Raw genomic sequence first — 21,048 nt, 5'->3', positions numbered from 1 at the left:
TTTTTCAAGTCTTGTAATTAAATCGGGTAAAAATCCGAAATTTGATTTAATAAATACAAGTTGAGCTTCAATATTTTGATCAGAGAGATACTTTTTTGAATTTCTTATTGATACTGCATCATTGTCATCAAAAGTATTAATGATTACTTTTATTTGCTCAAAATGTTCACAGTAGTAATTCGCTGCCTTTATCCAAGTACCCCATCTTGTCAAAATATTTTCAGGTGGTAGTGATAGAGATGGGGCTATTGACTTAAAATATTGAATGCGAGAAGGTGCTTTACGGAAAACCTTTTTCACATTTGCAATTAGTTTGTCAACTTTTGGATATCCTGTTCGTACAGTTTCTGCGATCCTATGAAATGCATGGGCCAAACAAGTAATGTGTATAACTTTTGAATAAAATAATTTAATGGCTTCTCCAGCTTTAACCATATAGGGGGCAGCGTCACTAATAAACAATAATACTTTATCGTGCTGAACACTTTTTGGCCAAAGTAAATTCATAGATTTATCAAATAATCTACAAATTGTGGAATGATTACATTTTTCGAGCTCCTCAGAATGTAAAAGAAAAATATTACTACTCTCAGTGTCATTTAAAATTCCAATAACAACATTTGCTACATATCTACCTGTACAATCGGTAGTTTCATCTATTGACACCCAAATGCATTTATTTTGAACATAATTCCTTATTTTTTGAATTGTATTTTCATAAATTTCATTAACATAACCTTTTCGTAACGTTGATTCAGAAGGAATATCTTTACCAGTGTACTTTGATAAAAATTCTTTAAAATACGGATTTGATAATTTATTCAAAGGTATGTTTGCTGACAACAAAGCCTTACATAGATCGTGACTAAATACAGACTTTTTTGTAGCGTTCGTTATAAATTGTTGTGTAAGTATTTTACTTGTACTTGGATGATTTTCAACACGCTTAGCTGCCCGCTTATGTTTTTTCCGTCTTCAGATGTTGGGTGACAATAAACCTTTTATCCACGCTCACTTTCGTTTCACAAAAATTACAAAACAGTACATTTTGGTCTGCTGAAAAAACATCTGACCCGAATTCAGTAATATATTTTTTAACTAAAACACTCGTTATTTGCTTAGGCATATTTGTTATGAAATTAAATTAAATTAAAAATGTAATGAAATTTGCAACAAAAATAAAAATACAATTTTACGATCACGTACACGAGACGGCAAGACACGAGACTGATATGTAGACGGTATAGCTAATGGAGTAACAAATAACAACGAGCTGTACAGGAAACTATTTTTAAAAAAAAAACCAGAATGTTCTCTTCAAATATCTTATCTTTATTTGACGTTAGACGTTTTGACTTTAATGACGTTAATCGATAATAATTGTGCACAGAAAAATATAACATTAATAAGTAATAAGTTATTATAAGAAATATTCTACGTCGAACTTAAAATATAGCATATAACATGCATACAATTTATAAATATGTATGTAATATGCATTTATTGAGAAAAAATGCGTGTTTTCATTAAAACCTCAATATATGCAAAAATATGCAATTTTTATTTGGTGTTTTTAAATTAGTTACAACTCAAAACAAATTTCTGTCTTACTTAGCAATTTATTGGAGTATTCAATAAAAATATGCAAATTCAATAAGTTCCGAGCCCTAGTAATCACATGTTGATATCGTTTACAGTAAATTCGTTCAACCTGGCGTTAAGCAGCCATAATACATCTTGAGGAATCAACAGACACTCATTCGTAACTTCACAACCATCAGTGTAACAACTATGCAACTACTATGCTATAGGATTTTGCACACCGGGTTATTTTGGTCTATTTTTATAAAATGTCGACGTCTATACACATAATTGATTTTGGTTATGATAACACTGATTTACAATTCAATATAATTGTATATGACAATATTTTGATCCTATACTAATGCGTAATATATAACATATCTAAGGAAGTATACGGTATTATTCTACAGCATACAGAGTAAAAAAAAAAAAAAAAAAAAAAAATACAAATAATATAAATTTTTTCCTACAAGAAAGTTTAGTTTTATTTAGATTAAAATATATATGCATAGGCGGTTTAACATTTTCAAGTTGGTGGTTCAAGCATAGCTAATACCACCCACCCACCTACCAAATTTCATATTAGGTACAACAATTAACCACAAAATTCATGATCAAGCCGCCTTTAATAGTATGTGTATAAAATGTACAGATATTTGATTCCTATTGGTAGATAGGTTGATACATTTTAAATACGTCTTAAAAGTCTTAAAAGTTTAACCATATCGAATAAAAAACACAATACGTCATCACTAAATAATAAAAAAAAAAATTACACCTTAATTGGTCGCATTGAATAAATAATTTCCATGTCACAGTGTTATTCTATAACTTTATTTCGCTATATTATGATAAAAATCATACGAAAACAACACGAAATCAAAAACAGTCTACTTATAGGTGTTTTATTGAAGGATATTGAGAAGTACAAGAATTAACATAAATTGTTTATTTCCTAGACACAATTTAAATATATCTGGGGTAATTAGCCGGTGTGCCGTACGACAGGTTAAAAATTATTATTTATGTAGGTAATAAAAATACATATTTTAGAATGATTTTAGAAAACAATTATAATATAACTATCTTTTCATTTATAGAACTATATTTCTCAATATCTGTTAAAAATACCATTAAATTAATTTTCACTTATGACAATTATAAAAATATTTTTTTAAATAATATATAAATTATAAATGAAAGGCAGATATTAATATTTAAAATTTGATTTACTTTGCACACCATTCACATTTCTCTATGAATAATGTGAAAAGAATAATATTATTATCATTATGAAAATTAATGTTTAAATAAAGTTAATAAAGTTTAAGTAATTTTAATTATTTTTAAGATACAATAATTGTGAAATAAAAATGTTCATTATTATATCGAAGAATTTTCCATGTACTCATTAAAATGTATTTTAAGTATTGAAAAATAAATACGATTAATATAATATTTGTAATGAATTTGTAATAAATTAGTTTATAACAACTAACCTAACTTATTAGTTTATAGAAATAATGCAATCTGATTCCTATTATAACTACTGATGTAATAATGTTTAACATTGCTGGTGACATATTTTTTGTTAACTTTTAGATACAAATATATTAACCAGGTACTCTGATCATGACAAATAACGTTTAAAATAAAAGTTTATAACATATAAAATTCTTTAAATTACTTAAAGATGTATCCAAATAAATATAATTAATTGATTTAAGTTAAAAAACAATACAAAAAAACACATTTTTGAAAAAAAACACATTTTCAGTCTTTTGTTTCCTGGGAGGCGACAGAAAATTAAGGAAAAATATAAAAACATTGTTTTTTATACTATTTCAAAGTACTTCATTCTAATTTTTTTTTTTATTATATTTGATTTTTGCACACAATTAAACACAAATTTAATTTTAATTTCATAATTTTCTGCATGAAAAAACATAGTAAAAGCATTACAAAAGAACATTTAAAATTTTTAAAAAAATAAATAAATACTTAGCGATGAGTATATTTATAATAAATATATATGAATTCTGTTTGTATAGAAAAAAGAAAATTTTTCACATTAGTGGAAATATTTAAACATTTAGTTAAAATTTGAAGTATTATTATATAATACATAAATATACTTTAAAATAAATATGCTTTTGTATTCATTCTTCTTTGAAATATTTATTTTACAATTAGTAAATATAAAAAAAGTATACTACTATAAAAAGTAATAAATATGAATACTGCAATTTTTTGATAGTTCGAGAAATTGTGTAAATAAAAACAACTGGATACAATGACAATATATTGAAAAAATTATTAAATGAAGTACACAGACATGACCACTAGAATACTCACCGAATATACACCCAGACTGTGGTGAGTATATGAAATATAAGTTTTCGTCGACACATTTATTGCTAGTCACAAAGGAGAGGGGGGAGGGATTATCTAGGGAAATAAAACAAATTTACATAGATAAGACATATGTATAATAATAATATATCACGTATTATTTTAGCTTTGAATTATTAACTAAGTTTTAAATGATGTCATTTCGCATAATTTAATTTGTCGAATTTCAATTCATGAGTATAGACGGCTGAAATGTAAAACTATTGTTAACACATAATGTATAGGTATGGGTTAGATAAGGTAAATTTAAATTGTTTGGTGGAACATTGAAGTGATGGTTTTTAATTAAATCCAATAAAATATTAATCTATAAATGATAATGGCGAGTTATTCTACTTAACCAATATTCCAAATGAAATATTCGATGTTTCTTGAATGCTTGGATCGTTAGTTGTATAGATGTACAAAAAATTATAATATGGGTAATTGTGTTCCCAACTGAAGTGTTTAAACACAACTTTTTGTGATTGTTTAAACGTGTTCTAATCCCAGCACACAATGATAATACCTGCGTTTTCATTAATCTATCTACTTATAATTTAATTTACAACTCCTGAGTCCTCTCAAGTACCGGCGACACGAATATAATCATATTAACAAGATATAACAAACTATTTGATAGCACAAACATAAACTATCTTAAATACATTTCTCTGGCATTTTCTCTTAAAAAAACATTTACTTATTTGTATTATATTATAATATGCGATGTGTTTATAGGAAAATATTTCTTATTTTAAATAAAGTGACGCCTTTATTTAAAGTTCAAATCATGATTTATCGTTCAGAATACATAAAATGTGTACTATGAAACTATATGAAACAAAAGTCAATGAATTACTTTAAAATTGCAAAAAAACATTTACTATACGATAAATTATATAGTAAGTACAATATAATTTAATACTAAATAAGTTGTATTATATTATTTTTACTAACAAAATTAAATTTAAGATTTATAAATATTGTATTAAACGACATTAAATTTAATTATTATTTTGTAAAATATAGTTGAATTTCCGTTGGTAACATAATAATATTTTTCAAATATTTATAAAATACTTTATATCAATAACGAAAATTTTAGAATTGTAATAATTTTACATAAATCGATTAAAAGTTCAATTTTAATTTGAAATGCATGTCTATACGCTCACCTGTCACTGCACATGTATACATCAACGTTCTTTCGAAATTGTATATAACTTTTATTATTTCTTACCAAAAGTGTTTAAGTTAGTGTTAAAAAATCACTTACATCAACTTAATCTCAAATAAATAATCTTTTAATTCGTAAGTACTTATTTTTATGCTCGAATGACAACTAAATAACATCTTCTAAGCTCAAGTCTCTCGAAAACTAGTTCCCCACTTTGTCCATTAAAAATTATTTTTGTTTTCTTAATCTCTATTTTCGTTTTAAAATACTACCTCAAACTGATTATATTGACACACTTACACAGTTATATCCTAAAATATATAACATCACTGACCAAATTAAATATCCATACCGATTTTTATGAAAGGTAATAGTTTATACCAATGGTCTCAAATTAAAATTACCAATAGGACATTAATTTATATATCAAAGGTACGCAGTATAACGCGGTATAAGGGTAAAACGCTCAACATTTTTCTCCATTTCATCCAACCGCACTTAATCCTATGTTTACATCCCTGTAAAAGCCCCCGTTCTTTTGTATAAATAATCCTAAATATTTATAGTTCTCGACTTCACCTATCACATCACGGCTCATTGTCATTAGTCTATTCATCCCTTCCACTTCTTGATATCTTCCTCCAAAGTCATACTCTATATATTTTGTTTTATTTTTACTAATTCTCAATTCCTTTCCATCAAGGACTAATATCCGCTCGTCCAGCTTATTATTAACTTTTCCAGATTTTCAAAACCTATCTAAATTATGTCATCGGCAAACATTATACTCCATAGTATCTTTCCCTGTATCTTTTTCATAAGTTCATCCATTGTCACAGAGAACAAATACGGACTTAGAACCAACATCTAATGCACACCAACTCCTATGTTAAAACCTTTTGTCACTCTACACAAACTCTGACACTAGTCTTCGAGCCTTCATACATATCCTGAAACAAATTTATATTTATTTATGGAGCCTCTTTTCTTATTAATCTCCACTTAAAAACTTCTCTTGTTATTCTATCATATGCCTTTTCTAAATCTATTAACACCATGCATAATTTTTTTCTTCTTTTCCTTAAACTCCTCCACTAATTGATAACACAAAATAATGGCTCCATTTTCAATTTTCCTAGCATAAAACTAAACTAATTTTCTGGTATAGATCCAGTCTTACTTCTTATTCTCTTTTTTATAATATTTTTCGAAATAATTAGTCTTCTTTGCCTTAAAATAGTGGTACAATAAAACTCAGTCTCCAGTCTTTTTTCCCTCTATTAAGCTTATTAAAAAGATCTTTCAACGATCTAATACTTGCATCCCCTAAAATTTTCAACACCTTTATAGAAACTCCATCTGGTCCTATCACCTTTTCAACATTCACTTCACTTCACTAACTAAACCAATAAATCCTTTATTCCATGAAATACTCTCTAAATCTTCTTTTGGATACCCCTCGTTCAGTAATCTCTTAAAATATTCTTTCTATCTCTTTTTAAAAACTTCATAATTTGTCAACACCCTCTATCCTCATTTTTTACATACCAAACATATTCAAAGACCCTGGATAGCTTTTCTCTAACCTTGGCCATCTTATTCGACACAATAATTTCCTTAATAACATATTTGAAGGAAGAATAATGTGACGAAAACCAAGAGGGAGACCTAGAGCTAATAATTTCTATGACATAAAAGAGAAGATAGGTTGCTTATACTACCAACAATTAAAAGAAGCGGCAAAGGACAAACACACATAGCTATTTCGACAAGGCATTGTTTTTAGATCATTATGATGAACCTTGGCCAGTATAGAAATTTATTTTTCTTCCATCAATGTTCCTGGCCTCTTATATAATTATTTAATTATATATCTTTAATCTTTTATATATTTTATATAAATTTAATTATATCTCATATAATTATTTATAAATTCATCAGACTTGATTAATATATATATATATACGAGTATATATGATGTATTATAACTTTCATTATATAAAATTATTATTTATATAAATTGTTTATATGTCAAATAAAAAAAATTTATTTTTATTTTTTCGTAATGTATTTATTCCCAAGAGTTCATTCGACTATTTATAAACTCAAAAATAATTATCAAGTTTTATTTTAATATAAGGAATTAACTATAATATAAAACACAAATAAGTTTTTAAATAAAATATAATTTACTTTAAAGCATCAATCTGAAAATAAATGAACGAACACCTCGATATACTTTTTTTAATAAAGGTTCTTTAGCTGACCCATTAAGTTACAGTAAAAACAAGAAAGAATAATAATAAGCTTAAAAATGTTAAAAGGTTTCTATATCACTATATCATATTTAAAAACATTAGCATACTATTAAAAGTATTAATTAAATGATAATTTTTAAATTATTATATATTATTATTATATTATTTATGTTATATTATTATTATTATAATTTACCTATATTTAAATTATTATTATTATATCTTAAGTTAAACAGTTAATAACAATATAACGTCATATATTACACTACGTCTGAAGTTAAATAAAATTGGTAATGTAGAACAAAACTTTAATCTAAAATAACAAAATAACTTATTTTTTCAAAAAACTCTATAAAATGATTTTACAATAATTATACTGATGTTTATAGTACCATATATACATGACAGTTAAATGTTGTATAAATTATCTATAATGAAGAAACATTTATCTTATTGTATTACAATTAATGCTTAATATTCAATTTATATAAAAAGTTTGTATTTATCTTACCCAAAAATTATTTATAAAAGCAAAAAAATAAATATGTTTTTACATAAGATCAGTTATATTATTATAAGTCTCAAAACATTACCTATTATGAGTTATTATTATTTAATTATAATAAAAGCTATCATTCTAATCAAATTAAAACTGATATTAAATAAAATTAGTTATTAATACATTTAAAAAAATTTTAATTAAAATTAATTTTTTTTTATGATGATTTATAACACACAATCTATATAATTTATCAACACAGTTAAAAATTGAAAATTTACATTAAATCGATTTTTTTTCTTTTTTAAAAGGTATAATTGATACTAAAAATGACTATACATTATTAAGGTGGTATGGATCACTTTTTTTTAAATTAAATTTTTTATTTAAAGTATTAAAATATGTTCTATAAAAGATTAATATAAAATTATTTTATTATACCTTGATACTTAAATAATATAATAAATATTTTATAAAATATATATATTTAACTATAGTTAAATTATATTGTATATTATTCGAATAATTTTCATTTAGCAAACCGTAAAACTTGTATTATTTAAGTATAATGTAGGTATACATTAAAACTTAAATATATTTTTATAATTTATTAATCATTTTTTTTTTTTTTTTTTTTTTTTTTTAATAGTTTTTAATAGGTAAAATTTCTTCAATATTTTTAACTGTACATTCAATTAAATCAAACAACGCGTGGGAATATTTGTCATATATTAATTTATATACGAAAGAAAAATAAAACGTATAAGCAAAAGCTAAACTTTATTGGTTATATTAACTTGATGCCAGATTATAAATTATAATATTCGATTATGAATACACAAAAAAATAATTAATCAAAAAGGTAATTTGAATTCACTATATTATAAATTGTATTTAATATTTTGTCAATATATGCACTTATCGACTATCACTTTTATAATTCTACAAAACAATTATTTATTGGTGAATCAAATTTATAAATTTAGTATTTGCATCTACCAGGGGCGACTCCAGGGGAGCCCTAGGGGCCGCGGCCACCCCCCAAGCCCGTACCGTATTTATTAAAAAATTTATATTGTTAACAAAAAATGCATATTATAATATAGACTATCACACGACACGCACAAGTATGTAGATAAAACCATAGATGTATGACGGCTGAAAGGAATTACTCCACACTTCGGAGACTAAAAACTTGGCTTTGTTCAATGATGACTGAAGATAGACTATCAGCATTATTCCTAATTAATGTATATCATAAAGTAGATGTTCTAGATCAAATAGATCATATTATTGATATTTTTGCCTATTTTAAAAATAGACGACTTGAATTTATTTTTTAAAAATTGTTGTTTTTTTTTTGTTATAAGATTTTGTAAAATTATAACTTACCCCCTTTCTTACCAAGGCTCTGGAGCTGCCCTTGGCATCTATTCTTTGTTTCCATTACATATATTATTCAGTCTATATTTTTTTTTCATTATCGGTAATAAACATAGAAAAAAATACTAAATTTTGGCTTTTTGTCATAAATAGTATAACAATATCGCGTTTAATTTAACAATAAGGTAAAAAGTTGCTTTGGTTTTTCCTCAAACTGATGATATTAAAACAGCAAAGGAAAGTTTAAAAAATAATGAGTTTTCTAAAACACTAACATAACCATTTAATATATAAATAACCCTTTTTTTTATTAAATATAATCAAACATTTTTCAAACTATTTTTTTACTATACTACCTCCAAATTAAACATTAATATTGAAAAGTATTAATTTTACATTGGAAACAAAGATTGTTTAATATTTTTTTTTGTAATTATTTACGTGATTATGTTTTCTGTTAAAATTATTGTACCAATTTTTATGTAGGCCAACAATCTAACTATACACATAAATTTTATCTATTTGGTTCTTTAGAAAGGTAATTTCTTAAATCTCAAAATAGTTTGAAAACAATTTTCGGAAAACCATTCCTAGGAAAATTGGTTTTAATTAACTTATTTTAACTAAAAAAATAAAAGCTCTAGACTAATAAATTACAATGATTATAATATAATATATTATATTATATTATAATTTATAGATATACATAACCTATACCTTTTTTTAAATTGTTATAATTTTTAGAACAAGTATTAATTTTATAAATTGTTAATAATCTTAAAATGTAACATTATTTTACCATTGTCTGAATTCAACATTGATTCAGCTATATTTTTATATTTATAAATCAATTTAATGGCTATCAATTTTCAAAATTGTATGACTTTGTTATCCACAAATGTATATATTTTTCAATTCAATTTTTAATCTTAGACATTGAAGTGTCATTCTAAATTTTAAGTTGAGATTTATCTAATTATATTAAAATTAAATTAAAGACCATAATTAGGGGAGGCGGTTTTCGTTCAGAACCCTCACGAATTTTTTAAATATGATTGAATGATTTTAAATAACTATTACATTTTACATTATAAAATACGCTAATCAAAAAAACATAAATACACTTAATCCAACCCCCAAAAACAATCTTTTTCTAGCTTGATTACATCTTCAAAGAATTCAAGCACAATTATTGTAATATCTAAAACTAATATTTCATTTACAAAAACGGTAATAGACCTAGATTTCCTCATAATTGTATCAATTACTATGATTTTCTATTTCTTTAAACATTTTTAAAAATCTAAACCAGTGACATGATTAGGTCAAATGATAAAACCCGTTAACTAAACGCCTTTTTGTTACTTACTTATTAATCATTTCCAAAATAACAATTTTCTAATTCTTTGAAAAAAAATGTTATACTTAAGTTACTTTATTTGATACAATTTATGTTTGTAATAATATATTGAGCTAATAAAAATATAATCTAATTAATCACTTCTCATTTCAATCTAAAAAGTATGTTTAACAAAATATATTTTAAATTAACTTTAATACGTTTCATATGAAATTTTTACTTTAGTAATATCCTGTTAACAATGAATAGGGTAGCTACGCAATTTCACAATACATATTATTTAATACTATAAAATTGTTTTTAAAACAAAATAAGTATATTTAAATAAATTATTTAAATTATTTAATTAGTATGTTACGTGAATCCTAAATTATTATCTAATTCAAGTTTATCTATTCTAACTAATGGAAACTTAAAAGTTCGATGAGTAAATACTACACTTATTTTTTGATTTTGTGTTACATAACTAAAATATAATCCTAGATATTTGGAAAATAAAACTTTTCTATTTATTATTTTGATTGAACATTAAAGCAATAGAGTAAAAATATTTGGTTGCAATAAGTAAAACTAATTTTTACTGGTTTAAATTTTTAATTTACTAGGCAATAATTAATGTAAAATAAAACATTTTTTTTTAATAAATAAGGATTATATTTATAGAATTTAGTAAAAAGAGGTTAAAATCACCGATGTTGAAGCATAGATAAATATATCCATAAATATATGAATAAATTATATTGGATAAAATACTAAAACATAATATCATATAGTCTTCTTATTTGACGAGTAAACATTTAATTTCTAATTAATATAACTTAAAAAAATTTTACTTATTCTGTAAATGTACAATTATTCATGTGACGTATTTTAGGCGAATTAAACAAAAAGTTATGCTGCATCATTTTAATAAATTGTTCTTAATAAAAATATTGTTTTTAATTCTTTAATATTTTAATATATTTTAATTAGTAGGTAAAAACTTTTACTATGTTATAAATATTTTAATTTGTTTTAATTTCAACATTTTAACTATAAAACACAATTTCATTTAATGGTAATGTGTTGAAATACGAGTATGTGTATGTGTATGTAAATATAGGTCAACATATATATAGGTCAACTTTTTAATACATAATGCAATATATTTATAATTTTAATTTTCAAGCATGTAGGTATACTGTTACATAAATCAATATATATAATCAAAATTTATAATCAAGAAGGAAAGAATACTTTCGATTAAGCCATTGATCATGGTGCACAGAAAATTATTTTGTGTTACTTTAATATTGTGAAAAAAAATTATAATACAAACTTAAAACAACTTTGCATAGAAAAAAAAATTAGGTATAGCAACACCATTAACCAATAATAAGTTGTAATCAGATTAAATTATAATTTATAAGTTAGTTCAAAATTAACTATTAAAATATACATCATTAATTTTATAAAATTGCACAAAATAGCTCCAACACAGTAACAATTGATAATTTTTTGCTTCTAAAATTAACTATGTTTGGCGTATGTTTATACGTACGTATAATACGAATTTTATACTATACCGTATTATATGGTTAAACCTTATTTTTTACAGGTAACATGAATGCTAATGCATCATATAAGAAATAAATAAATTTATTTTCTAATAATTAAACGAATATGCAATTACAAACCATAAATATAATACTTTGATTTATAAATTTAAATACATTATCAATGTTTTTTTTTAAGCAAAACATAAAATCAATCTCCAATTTCTATTTTTTATCAATAAAATGTATTGTTATTTAATAAAAATTCAAAGTTGGCTGACTCCAAATAATTGAGAGAAAGGTGAGGGAGAAAAAAAGAAGATTTAATATAAATTCAATAAAAATAATTGTGTGTTTATATTAGCTGTTAAGCTTCACAGTGTAATTACCTCAAACTTGTTACCAAATTGATTGATTTTTTCAAAAAATCAAATTTCAAATCTATTTTTTTGTTGATTGATTTAAGTAAACAGTAGATAACATATACATTATGATAACTAAAATTACAGTGTTTTTTAACCATTATTTTTTTCAAGAATTTACATTTTTGAAAAAAATAATTCAATAAATAGGAGTATCAGAAACAGAAGTTCTATGTTATTTTTATACAATACTTAGATATTATATTATATCATATTCTTAAATACGAAGAATTGCTAGGACTGATTTTGGAAAGAATGATTCAAGGAAAATGCCACATATAAAGACCACGATTACAATACATGAACCAGATTATGGAAGACCAAGAATGTAATTCATACCATAAATTAAAGAGGAAGGCGAACGACAGACAACCATGGAAATCGTTGCAAATCAATCATTATATCGAAAATTTCAGAAGAATAAGAAACAATACTTTTTGAATAAAAAAAAAAAAAAAAAACAATACTCAATTTTATGTGAAATATCAATTATATTTGTGTTTATATAAAACAGATTTTTAAATATTAAAACAACAATTCATTTCAAACTACCTGTATAGTCGTACTATTGTACAAATGTTAGTGTTTTTAAATAATAACATTTAGATATTGTTAGAGTCATAGTTGAAATGCAACAAAATATGAGTGTACTAAATTATACCAGCAACACCAAAAAGAAGTATCGAATCCCCTTACTTACTTTGCAACGTTATAGAATAGTTGCAATACTATTGAATAAATAAAATATAAGCGTAAAATGTAGAGAAAAAACTATTTATTACAATTGTTACAGTTTATCGTAAATAGCTGCGAAAGATTAACAGAATTAGAGACATACGATAATAACCAGAATTAATTAGACACTAATTATTAAAAAATAATAATAATGTAGTTTATTTAAATATATTCAACTTCCCTCCCGATAAACTTTCTGTTCAACAGAATTATAATGAAGATAAAACGAATCATATAGAAGATAAATACATATCTATTTTCAAGATATAATTTCAAAAAATAAGCTCACGCGCGTACATGGACAGTAGAAATATATTAAAAAACCAATAATTGAAATGGAAAAAATATACTGTACCTAGTAATCCATATAACTATATTAATAATCCACTCATCATTGTCTAACAAAAAAAACAGTGTTGGTTCAAAAAAGTATCTCACAAAGTATAAAAATTAAAAATTGAATTGTTTGAAAACAAAAATTTAAAATGTATCAAACGTATTGAGTTACAATGTCGGGTGTCACTGGATAACAATACAATTATACCTATGTATTTAAAAAAAAAAAAAACGATCTAGTCATTTTAATGTCTTACCCATTCTGAGTTTTGTTTTCATATAATATTTGGCAGAGTACGACGTAGAATTTGCAATGGGAGGAAAATTATTTCACCATGAAAACACATAGTTATTAAAACAAATAGAATCGGAAAAATTATTTAGAAAATTACATTTCTTAAAAACTTCGAACCGAGTTATCCTATTTATAACAAAACGCACTTTACCAGCAACCGCACCGCAATGACACATGGGGTTGAGTGACACGAGCCCACCATAATACGGATAGAACGCAAGCAGCTTTGTTAAATGGCCGCTAGGCCGCAGTGGTTGTTAAACACACCGCCCATTCCTGTTTTGGACGCCCTGTCCGTGATGTCTAGTGACTGGTGAAAATCGCTCAGCTGTATAATGCGGTCCATAGGTAAATCTACGAGACGGGAAATATTTTTTTCTTCCAGTGGAAAATGTCTTAATCAAAAAAATTGTGACGTCACGCTATAAAAAAAAAAATGTCTACAACCACACCGAATCAATTAGTTACATTTAATGAAAATGTATCCGACACGAACAAATAAATAACTCGTTTTTTAAAGTTCACAGTAGTCTGATACTATACGACGTTAAATTAATAGAACAACGATGATATTCAATCATAGACAAAATTATAAAATTATGGTTATTAATAATTATCATGAATTCATATTATTCGTTATTTTCAAAGAAAAAATTAAAATTTTGTATGTCTTTAAGTGAAAATTAATGGTTTTACTATCGTTTCTCATTAACATCTTTTAAAATTTATAATTCTTTTTAATATTGCAATACTAAAAGAAATTATAAGAACATTTTTTGAATCTTAAAAGCTATAGATAAAAATATTAAAATTCTATAACATAATGAAATACCTATTTGTATTATAAATCCAATAAGAATACTGCAACTTTTTTTACCGAAATTTATTTACCTACCAAGATAAGTATATGAATAACATTTCATATTATATTTTAATAAGACTATTTTCATGGATTTAAAATAATTAAATAATAATGTCACAATGCTACAAAATAAACAAGCAATTAATTTCTTATAAACAGTGAACATCATTATGACAGTTTTTAAGGTGTGGCGTTTTATAATTTGTCTACGAAAAATTTAATAATCTTTGATAGTGTGCCAATTTTTATTTTTATTTTTTTTATTGTCATCAAATAATAGTTGAAGTATAATTAATTAACCATAACATAAAAAACTGCTTATATAACAGAAAATTAATATTAAAGGAATATAAACATAATCTTTAGCCGGGGTAATAAATCAATAATCGAATAATGACGAATGAAGATTGTTTATTCAGACAAAGAATATCTATATATAACTTATTCTTTACTGGCCTCCACAACTCAATAGAGGTTTTGTCACCATCACCACATCCCTCCATTTCTCTTGGACTTAAACAATTTTTTTCTATTCTTGCATTCCCAGAGCTTTAAGATAATCTTTCTATCCATCTCTTTATCGGTTTAAATCGTAGCCTTTTTTCTTCTGGTTCCCATTTCATGACTGCTCTGATAATTTCTTCTTCGCTTCTTCTTATGATATAGTTCAGCCACTATAATATTTGTCCTTTTATAAAACTAGTAACTGGTGCTAGACCCAGTGCTTCGTGAAGTTCCTTATTAAATTTCCTTCGCTATTCAATTTCCTTGACTCATTCTCTGGTCCGAATATCATCCTTCGTATTTTATTTGAAAAAGTTTTAATTCGTCTCAATGTCACACTTGACGTTAGCCATACTTCACATTCATATGAGAGAATGGGTCTAATTATTGCCAAGTACTATCTTAATTTTGTTTTCTAGGAAAGAGCTTTGGACTTGAGAAATTTGAACAGTGCAAAAGAAACTGTATATAAATTGTAATTAATAAATAAATATTATAAATACTGTGTGAAAATATAAAATTTTAAAACGTATTAATATTGTTAGAATATTTCATATAAAATACGACTAATTAATGTAGAATAATATTAATTATATTAATTACTTTTTGATATATTATAAATTAATATATCTTAGACAATATACTTATAAAATATTTTATATAGATTATACATAGTTTTAACTAAATAAAATACACAAATTATTTGATCAAAAAATGCAAAATTATGCTAATATATTTCAATATTTGAAAAGAAAGACATAGTTAGTATTAACTGATGTTTAAAGGATTGATTATTAAAACTTTTTATAGAAAAGTCCGTGCTTCTGAAATTGCTTGATTGTCATTTGAAAAATCACAGAAGAAATCAAGATAATGAGTAAAATAATGAATAAAGAGTAATTCTGAGAACGAAAAGGAGAAAATTGTATGCCAGAAAACGCTTACTACTAGTTAATAAATCACATGAATAATTTGGAATTCATTGAATAATCTTAAAATTAGAATTAGACTTAAAGTGATCACAATTTTTGAAAATATGGTGAAATAAAAAAGTAGTGTAATATTAATAATTTTAATCTCATAGCCTTACTTGGAGCAAACAGGGAAAGTACCCTAGGAGGTCCAAAGTATTATGAATTTAGGGGCGTTATAAAAATGAATGGTAATAAGAAAAATTCAATCTTTTATTTTAGATAGGTATTAATTTTAATTTTATATTGAAATGTCTATGATGAGTACCTAATAAGTTAGGTTAATAATTAAGTTTAATGGGTAGGTATAACTTATCAAATCGCATTTAATATACTATTAAATATGAAATCATATAGATAACGTAAATATGTAAATAACATGTTACATGCCTACAATAATGTATAAATATAACCGAAGGATAGAATATTATTGATAAATAATTTAAACTAACATATTCTTAGAATGAGGTAATTATACGTTAAAATTTTGAAATCAATTTTACAAAAAAAAATTGAGGGGAGGAGATGGTATCAAATATTGTTGCCCTAGAACGTTATTGGTAATTAAGACGAAACTGTTTAATCTTATTGTGAAGCACTAAAAATGACTTCAAGTCGGATAATATAACTTAAGTCCTAGCTACTCGTTTAATTAAAACAACACTATTTTCTGTTATGTCATTAGAAATACTTAAATTTATAATACTCTAATTATTATAACAAGATCGACATCAAACACAACCCAAAAAATAAGATTATTTATTGGTTTACATATTCCACTATAAGTCCGTAAGTTTACTTCGTAATGAAATAGTAATTAATAGCTAATAAACTAACTAATTAATTGGTACAATTACTACTTACGCAATAGTTTTGTTTTAGAAGTTAAACACCTTAGGAAATCACCAATCACCTTTTGAGGATTCTTAAATCAAACTTATGAATCATTACTTATTTTTTGTTTAAAGATATGATTTGAAATTTCTCATTGGTTTAATATTGAAATAATATACAAACTACTATTCAAATAGGTATCGATCAATCATAACCTTTTTGTTGAAATTTTTTGTAATTCTGTGACTTAAATTTGGTAGCCTTTTTCATTTTTATATGATTATAGTACATTGTAAATCTAATACTTATATTTGCAATATTTTACCCAGGCATTTTAATGGAAATTCAAAAACCTAAATAGCTTCATCTCATTTGATAACGAAATTAAAAATTAAGTTTATAATAATTAAGAAAATCAGAAAAACTATAATTTCATTTAAAATGGATATCTATATGGATACATAAATAAAAATAATTCATGTAACATTGAACATAAATATTATGAGTATAAATACTATAAATAATAAATTAATAAGTCATGAATATTCATTAACAATCATAAGAAATTATTTAACTAATAATCCATAATTGTCAGCCAATGGACAAAATAAAAATATAATAAAAACTAAACCAAAAATAAAATTAAAATAGCAAAATTAAATATTGTGTATGATATCCAAATAGTTTGAAACATATTTGTATCTTGCTTTGGCTTGCTTTGGACGTTCTAGGATGAACCAAGAAAAATATGCATTTGCTAGAACTTCCGAGCCCTGTTAATAACCAAATCTGAGGGGAACTATTGTTTAAGTTGGTATTACATTTTGTGTTTGAATTAGCAAACCGTTTTAAGGGAGTCGAGAGTCGTGTATCTACAATAGTACAGGTGTGAATTGTAAATTTAACTGAGTCAGCGAGTCACTGAGTCGCCAATTCATGTAACACTGATTCGACTCGTCCAGTTCATTTTTAAGAGTTGACTCATTGAGTCGACTAGCTCATGAACTACATATCCCTAATAATTATAAATATGCGCGTTTAACCGACGCGCGTGTTTTGATGTGTAGCCTTATTATGTCATTACTCATTTGTTCGTTGTTGTATGTTTGTATAATTTTTCAACTGTGAACAGTGAACTCTTTTTAATTTTTCATTTTTTTTTATCCTACCAAATGTAAATAATTATTTATTATATAAATATATTAATATTAAAAAATAAATAATAATAATAAGTGAAAAGTGGTGCCGAAGAATTAAAGTATAACGTGCAGCAGAACTCAACATTATTGGAAATGATCTAAAACAAAAATAATGGTATTTTAAAGATCAAAAGTTGTCAGTTGAGTCTTTTTTTAACTACAACGCCAATAAAGGTAAGTAATAATGAATAATACATAGAACGATATATTTCTAATTTACCGGGCACCTAAAATTTCGAATTTTTTCTTTTGCCAACTTATGTATTTTTAATGCTGAAAACGATGGTGTAGACGAAAATTGGGGCAAACAATTAGTTTGAAATTGATAGAAAATATCAATAAAACTAAAAATATGTAAAAAAAAAGTATAAAAAATATTACTGATGAATTTGGGTTCGAAGTTAAAGAAAGTTCTACATTGATGAAAAATATTTTTTGTTAGAAATAAGTATTAATGTTAAATAAAAATTAATTAATAAATTATTTTTAAGTGTAATTATTTGTTATTTTTATAATTAGTTTAATTTAGGTAACTTAAATAAGTTTAAAATTACATTTATACGTTTTTTGTATGAATAAACAAGATTAGGGCTGGTTACTTTGACTACTGTTCCTCAGTCCGCCTCTGTAACATACCTTTAGAATGACCTATAAAAATGGAAAATTCCTAAGGAATTTGAAATCTTATGTTATGGAAATGAGTTTGGTAAATATTATATATACGTAAATATTATTTTTACGATACATTAAAATTTGATACTTAAAGAAATTATTGTTAATATAAAAGTACACTGAGGTTTCGGTATAGTTGAAGAATAATTGTATTGTATGACCATCGATTAAAATGAATAAAAGTAAAATTAAGTTGCTATGTATTTCCAAATACCTTAAGTAAAAAGCCACAATTAAGTTGTGCACAATATTACGAGTATATTGAACCTTTCTAAACCATAAATCTTTCGAAAGAAAAACATCATATAAAAAGCTTAAGTTAATAATAATTTCAAGAGTGAAACTAATCCCCCCCCTAACCAACCAGTATGCTATTAATCTGAATCAGAACTTATGTAGTTCAATGGAGATAATTTATTATATTCTTTTCTCACTCTCTCACACACACACACACACAACTCTCACGCGTGCGCGTACGTCACACTGGTCTTAATCTTGAAGAACGAATCAAGGTGACATATGAGTAACGGGCACTAAAAAGGCCATAGACCATATTACACTTTTAAAATAACATTAAAATAGTCAATAAGATTAGAGGATACATATACGTAAATAAATAAAAAAAAATGGAACATTATACCTACATAACTCAGTAAGTTATTATTATTGTACATGTATGTCGTCGATAACGAGTGACTATATGCCGTAAACTATTTATCTGTATAGCTACAGCATTTACTACAAAATTAATAATACTGACAAAAAGAAAATCTATAAAGTAGCTTAAAAGCATCCAGGAAAACATACATAACATATATGTATGTATAAATAATGTGTAAATATTATATGCATAAATAAATGTATGTATTATATTTGATATACTGCTCAAAAACTAATACCAAAGTGTTACGTATTAAGTACGCAATATATCAGTAAACATGGGACATTTTAGTGACGTAAAAAATATAAATTATCTGGAATATTTATCAGTTTTTTACCATTTGAGTAGTATCTTTAGTAAAAAGGAAATAAGTATAAATATTGTCATTGTCGAAATAATTATCTTCAAAGTTCAAATGGAACAACATAATCTTTGAAGAAATAATTTTTATTTTCACATTTTTACATTAATTGTGATATCATCATACTTAAGTTTTTTGATACGTTTGAACATAATTGAACTAAATAATAACTAATAATAATAATTTCATTTTTTAGAAAACTATTATTTTTATCATTACAAAAATCATAAAATCATCATCTTAAAAAAAAAAAAGTGATTTAAATCGACAGTCATGATTCTAGTTCAAGTCGGGTCTATACTGGGCCCATTACACAAAACGGCACATCCGGGTTGCCCGGATCAGGCATACACAATAGTCCGGGATCCGTCTGAGTATACAATTTTTAGTTTTTAACTTACAACTTACAATTCAGTCGTTTACACTTGTAGCGACGTTTCCGGACCAACATCATTTGACAAACCCATTGGGGAACTCGGAAAGCAAATTCTTTACAACAATATTTTTTTCAACTCGGATTCGGGATGGATGCCTGGTCTAAACCCGGCTCGGACAAGTATAAATTATTAGATATAAAATCAATAAGATAATATTTTTCGGGTAGTTTTCAACCAGGACCAATGGGAATCGACCTTAATAATATGATATAATTTTACCCAGAGTAGACTGCAGAATTTTATGATTTTATTACGAAAATTAACAGTTATTTTTTGGTCGGTTAAAATGGGTTTAGGTTGTACATGCATTTATCAAATACTAATCAATACTAATTTTATTAAATTAATGGTAGAAATATGCAATATAGTCATATTATATTATTTATACTCTGTATTCAATACTAAATACTTTATACTATACCCACTATACTTAATAATCTATACTTGATACTATGTACTCTATGTTTCTATCTATACTTTAAAAGAAGTAAACTAAGCTTTTTTTTTAAATAACTCATATTTACGAGCTATGAATACAACTTTATTAGGTTAGTCCGCTTATTTGTTTT

At 24.8% G+C, this 21,048-nt stretch overlaps 1 protein-coding gene across 6 annotated transcripts in view; it reads right to left on the bottom strand.

Annotated features, from left to right (window-relative positions):
• The window catches only part of LOC112690326, a 149,860-nt gene that overhangs the window by 108,594 nt on the left and 20,218 nt on the right, over positions 1–21,048 (bottom strand). Inside the window, exon 1 of one of the 6 annotated variants that reach the window (XM_025564315.1) lies at positions 13,941–14,148. The exons of the other annotated variants lie outside the window; for them this stretch is intronic. The gene's annotated coding sequence lies outside the window, so the exon portion shown is untranslated. Of the gene's footprint in view, positions 1–13,940; positions 14,149–21,048 lie in introns of those variants that run through there. 6 annotated transcript variants of the gene reach the window in all.

Source organism: Sipha flava, unplaced genomic scaffold (genome assembly GCF_003268045.1).
Source record: "Sipha flava isolate LNK unplaced genomic scaffold, YSA_version1 49_pilon_pilon, whole genome shotgun sequence".
NCBI classification, from domain to species: domain Eukaryota; kingdom Metazoa; phylum Arthropoda; class Insecta; order Hemiptera; family Aphididae; genus Sipha; species Sipha flava.
The sequence above is the reverse complement of the archived record's forward strand: the minus strand, read 5'-3'. Positions and strand labels throughout refer to the sequence as shown.